Below are 6,348 nucleotides of genomic sequence, written 5' to 3' on the forward strand. Positions count from 1 at the left end.
GTTGTCTCAAATATTCTTTATAAATTCACTGTTATAATTAATGGAAAGCAAAAGTTTCACTGAAGTAAGCATGGTTTCAGTTTATTTTCAATTTTTATTTTTTTATTTTTATGTTTTTACTACTTTTATTCCTTATATATATATATATGAGCCAACTTGAAGATGTAACAATTAATTTCTTAAATTTTTATTTAATTTGATTCTGTTTTTTTTTCATAGTTCCGTCTAAATCCCAATGCAGTAAATAAGTGAATTTTAAAGATTTTAATATAAGGATTAAAATTTTATTATCTAATTAATCATTTGAGAATGAATATAATTATTTTTATAATAATTAATCTCTATAAAACAAATTAGGAATGATCCAAAACACAAAAGAGACAACAGCTTTTTGATGGACATAAAAATAAAAATAACTTTTAAATAAATGAAAATAGTAATTACTCTTATAGAATTTAGGAATATTGATATAAATAGTAGGTTTTATATTATATTTTTTTAAACAAGTTATCAAAATTTTTAAATTTGAAGTGGTACCCAAGATGAAAATATCGGTAATAACGGATATATCGGTACTTTGATTTTACGGATATATCGGATATATCGGAGATATATTTGTGGATATTTTGAAAAAAAAAATATCGATAAGCCTAAAATTGATAAAAATTTATAAAAATATAAGGAAAAACTTCATAAAAATGTAATTAGAAGTATAATGATATTTTTAAATTATTTTATTAAATAATTTGATATATGTACTATATGATTTATCATATTTGATAATAATATTGTATGTGCTAATAAAAAAAATTATAAATTTCATAAGTATATATTTATTATTAAATTATATCAAATATTATTCATAATAATATTTGTGATATTTGATTGTAATATGTCTAATTTTAAAATATATTTAATATTAAAATTATAATTCATTTACTTTAATTGTATTAAATGATATAAAATAAATGATGATATATGTACAATTTTTAATACTTAATTAATATATTAATGATATTAAAAACACTATGAAGAAAATTATCACGATAATTTTTATATTTTTGGTATTCAAATAGATGAACAAAATTTATTTAATTATAAAATAATTATAATTAATTTGTCCGTTAAAACATTTTTTTTTTAAATTATGTTTATACGATGAATTTAATTTTATATATATTTGGTGCACGTTATACATCAAGGGGTAAACTTGCCCCAATGGTTGGCTCATTACTAGCCAAACCTTTTGACTCGGGATTATTGTGATATATTGAAGATAAAATGATAAAATGCTAACAAATCCCGAGAAATAGGTGAAATTCACAATAAATTGATAAAATATCGTGGAATCGATATTTCTCTTCCATATATCGTGTCAAGATGCTCCGATATCGCCGAAATATCTCGATATTTTCCTCCCTAGTGGTACCATACAATGACTTTGTAAAAACAGAAACATAATACCGAACCAACTATATACTATACAAATAAAATTAATTATTAAATCTTTTGTAAAAATAATTGGATCAAATAATTATTTATATAAGTTCTCATTCAAAAACCAAAAGTTAGTAATTTTTCTAGTGGAAGAAGGTAATAATGGTTTTAGCGGACTTATTAAATCTGACAAAAAAAAAAACATCACATCATTGAATTTTTTCTCGACATTTTGATATCAGACAAAAAAAAAAAAAAAAAAAAGCATGACAAAAAACTGAAACCCAAATTCAAGGAAATCAAGACAAATGTTTTAAAAGTGATATCGCCCCTAACCAATCTCTCATTTAATCCTATTAACTAATTTGAAAAATACAATACAAATTGCAATAAGCAATGTCATGTTATATTTATTCTTAAACATATATAAGGATTAAATCTATCATAATTTTACATGACTTTTTTTTTTTCATTTTTACCTAATGATCAAAGGATTATCTATCATAATTTTGCATGACCCTTATTTTCATTCCTCAAATGATAAGAAATTATAAAAATATTATGGTCGAATTTTTATGAAAATATTGAATGAAAATTTGAGCAAAAATTTTAGGTAGGACGAAAATTAATTAATATAAGAAATATTGAAAAACTATATATATATATAGTTAACAGTTAAAGCAAACCCTTTCATTCTGAATTAAACAATTCAGAATGAATCAAACCTCCTCAAGTAGGATTCGAACATACAACCGGTAGGTTAACAACTGACCGCTCTACCACTGAGCTACTAAGGAACAATTGGAGATTAGATTTCATAGAGTTCAATTCCCGTTCTCAACCCATGATCAATATGAGCTCGAAGCTTCCTTCATAACTCCCGGAAACCTCCCTTTTTCTTTTCTTTTCTTTTCTATTGCAATTTTTGGATTATTATATGATGATTTTTTAACTTTCCATATATAGAAATAGATAGACTAGAAACGACATCTCTTATGTCAATGACACCAAAAGGATGTTAAATGAATGGAATTGGGATATGGATGGAATATAATGAAATAGAGCCACTATATATAAGGCCAAAAAATATTTGGAATAGTTTTTACTTTCATATCTATAAATAAATAAAACTTGATGATGAGATAATCAAAATTAATTTATTTATTAAATGTAAGATAAAGTTTGTACTAGAAATAAAGTTAAAGTCTTGACACCTTCCCCTTTAATGGGTTATCAACTCCCTAATATCCAATTAAACATTGAAAAAACTATATATGGGAATATCACCTTCCAAAATTTCCACTGTGAATCTTATATCCACCAGGCTTTTTGCTATATTTTAATCAAAATGTTAGGAAATTCTCAAAATTCTCTCATATATGTTTATAAATTTAAATCTTTGATACCATTTAAAAATCTTTAATTTCCTCCAATATTTTAAAAACATGTGTAAACCATACTATTTAAAAATCTTTATTCTCCTCCAACATTTTAAAAATACGTGTAAACTCCCTATGAAAAACCAAATCCAAATTGTGTTTAGTTTTTCTATGTATAAGATCATGTCATATATAGTCAGTATGGATTATGATTGCATGAAAAAAGTCACATTATTTTTACATTTAACTCATGGTTATTGGTACTCCCACCATTTTTTTACCTTGAAGTTGATTTATTTTGAAAAGGCAAGATTACTCATGTAAATTAGTCATACTTATAATGTGGGCTCAAATCGAATTAGCATGACTTCTCTCAAGATTTAATTTACTAGACGTCTTAGAAAACCTAATTAATAAAATATTTCAAAAAAATAAAAATAAAAATAAAAATAAAAATCAAACAGATAAAATAAAAATTGTTGTCGTGGTTGTTGATTAATCCATATTGTCTCACAAATTCTACATAAATTATGTAATCATTAATTTCTTTTTAATCAATTTCTTAAATTTTTGTTTAATTTAATTTTGTTTTATATTCATATTTCCATCTAAAACCTAAAATCAACTATAATGTTTCTTAGTATATTGAATAAAATGCAAAGTAATTAATTTGTACAATTTTAAAAATAAGTTTTTTTGAAGAAACAATCATTTGCTTTGTCATCATCCTCCCTTCGTACATATAGCATAACGGGATTGTTTTTGCCTCACTTTTTTTGTTCTTAAACTTTTTCTCTTTATTTTCTTTTTCTTACATTTTCCTTTAAAAATTTCCAAATATCAAATATAGCATAAATTGTCTTCTTGTACAATTCTTATATTTCAAAGTTGTTTCGTACCCTTTTTGGTAGTACAAAGAATATATATGATAACTAATAACACTTTTAAATTCAATCATTATAATGCACAAAGTAGAGGTTGAAGTACAACACATGGGCTTGGATTACTTAATCTAAACCAAAATAAGTCCTAATTTATTAATTAACCACATAAGGTCATCTAATTAATTAATTAGCCCAATCTAAAGACCTTTTTTACTATCCCTTATGCAACCATGCATAATTACCAAAACACCTTTATACACAAAAGTGAACCTAGAATCCATCCAACACTCATAACTCATGTCAACATTGTATATGAGATCAAAATAGAGACCATTTGGACCCATAGGAGTACTGGTTCCCCTAAAATCCATTTCTAAAGTTGATTCAACATCCCACTATAGAGAATCAACTACATTTCAGTACCCTTTGTAAATAACAATAAGACAAAGTTCGGGTCCATTACCTACTATCCATTGTATGCAAACTCCTCATAAACTGGTGTCATAATCTAACAACGCAGTGCTATCACCTATCAAGATTACCTCTCCAATTCTTCAGTTACAGATCTCACTTATTATGTGATCAATTAATATACTCTAACTCCAAGGAGTATATGTCAAATTTCTATTAAAGGAAATGTTATAACCATAGTCTTCTAAATCACATGTCCTTTGAATAACCCAATAGGACACTGTCTCAATTTATGAGATATCATAGTGCATCTATTGAGAATATCTATTGTCACCCGCCTCCATCAATAATGACCCAATTCATAGGGATATGCAACCATCTTAGGGGTTTTACTTATAAGTCAAAGCTTCCTATTGACTTTGATATAGACTCAATATCCTCTCAAGGTTGAGAGTCCGTACAATATAGTAGCTTTGTGAATCATGAAAAATGGTAACCTTACGCCATGATTCATCGTAGGTCCTATCTATTGTGCATCACATACACTCGTGCACTCACTATGAGAAAATCATCCTAATAACCAAGAAAAGTTCTCCCTCCAATTAGGAGGTACTGCACTACAATCTCAAATGGATTACTTAAATATATAAATCAACTATGGACTATTAATAAACTTTACAAGGAACCCATAACTTGGATCTTTTGTGCAACTGTTAAGGCACTTAAGTCATGTACAATGCAAGTAATGTGGGTATGTATGTTCAAATATCCAATTAAAGCATATGAGATAATAAAAAAAACTAAGAAACATAAATAAATAAATTTATAAATGAATCTTTATCTATTACATCATGTCATGATTTCCAAGGACTCAATCCCAACGGTCATGAATGCTTGTTACATCAATTTCAGAAACTATGTGAGGAGAAAGGAATATGTGGGCAGTTAACAATTCCAACCACTTTGCAACAAAAATAGTGTAGCGAAAAAAAAAAAAAGAATCATACTTTACTAGACATGCTTAGATCAATGGTAGTGTAAGCTAACCTTTCAATATATTTTCGAGGGAATGCTCTTCATAAGGTCCTAATTTACATAGAAGTAAACATGGCAAAATTCCCCATCATCGTTTTAAAATTAAATGCTAGGTAGATGGTTCAATCAAAAAATAAAAGGCTTTTCAATGGTGAAAGGATATACCCAAATACAAGGAATAGATTATGACGAGACATTCTCCTTAGTGGTAAGATTTTCCTTACTCACCTTATTCTTGCTATAGCCACATATGTAGGCTTGGAGCTCTTCCAAATGAATATGAAGACTTCATTTCTCAATAGAGAACTAGATGAAGAAATCTATATGGATCAACTTATTAGAGGGATGACTTGTCTTTGTCACGAGACAATTTTCCCATGGTAAGTTCACTTGTGTGTATGTTTACATATTAAGGAGGACCTACAATAAGTCATGACATTAGCTATTAGGTATTCATGACTTCAACAAACTACTATATTATATGAGTTCTCAACCTTGAGAGGCTATTGAACTAGTTTTGAAATCTTTAGTGGCTTTAACCTATAGATAAGACCCTAAGGTTATCATATATGTTCTATAGATTGGGTCATTGTTGATTAAAGTAGATGGAAACATGTATTCTCAAGATAGGAAGTATGATAACTCATGGGTTTGAGATAATGTGTTTCCTTAGTTAATTGTAAATATTTGTGATCATAAAATTTGTGGCTGCAGTAAATCCTTTAGTGGAATTTGACACATGCTCTTGTTGAGCTAAAGTGTGTGAGTTGATAAGATAATAAGAGAACCTGAGACTCAAGGATGGTAGAGGTACTCTTGAGAGGTTGACAACATTCACCTTGTTAAATTATAGGCACTAGTTCATAGAGAGTTACATGTAGTCATTAGTAAGTCATGAACGTGAGTTTTCTATCTAGATCTAATATCATAAAATATTAAAGTATAGTTGTCTCTTTGTAGTGGGATGTTGAGTCAACTTCACAATTAGATTTTGATGGAATTGATACTATAACTCCTAATGGTCCTCGCTTGAGATCATATTCCTAAATAGCAAATTTATTAAGGGATATTAGGGTTCTATATCCATATTCATGCATAAGGGAGTCTTAATAAATACGTAATGTTACATAAGAGCTTATGCATGGTCTTTTTGGATTGAGTTAATTAATTAATTAAAGCCAAACAAGGTTAATTAATAATTA

At 27.3% G+C, this 6,348-nt stretch overlaps 1 non-coding gene across 1 annotated transcript; it reads right to left on the reverse strand.

The window, feature by feature from the left end:
- Positions 1-2,162: 2,162 nt before the first annotated feature.
- TRNAN-GUU lies at positions 2,163-2,234 on the reverse strand. Its single transcript has one exon. It is a non-coding gene; the product is annotated as a tRNA-Asn (tRNA).
- Positions 2,235-6,348: the final 4,114 nt, after the last annotated feature.

Source organism: Vitis riparia, chromosome 16, assembly GCF_004353265.1.
Source record: "Vitis riparia cultivar Riparia Gloire de Montpellier isolate 1030 chromosome 16, EGFV_Vit.rip_1.0, whole genome shotgun sequence".
NCBI lineage: Eukaryota > Viridiplantae > Streptophyta > Magnoliopsida > Vitales > Vitaceae > Vitis > Vitis riparia.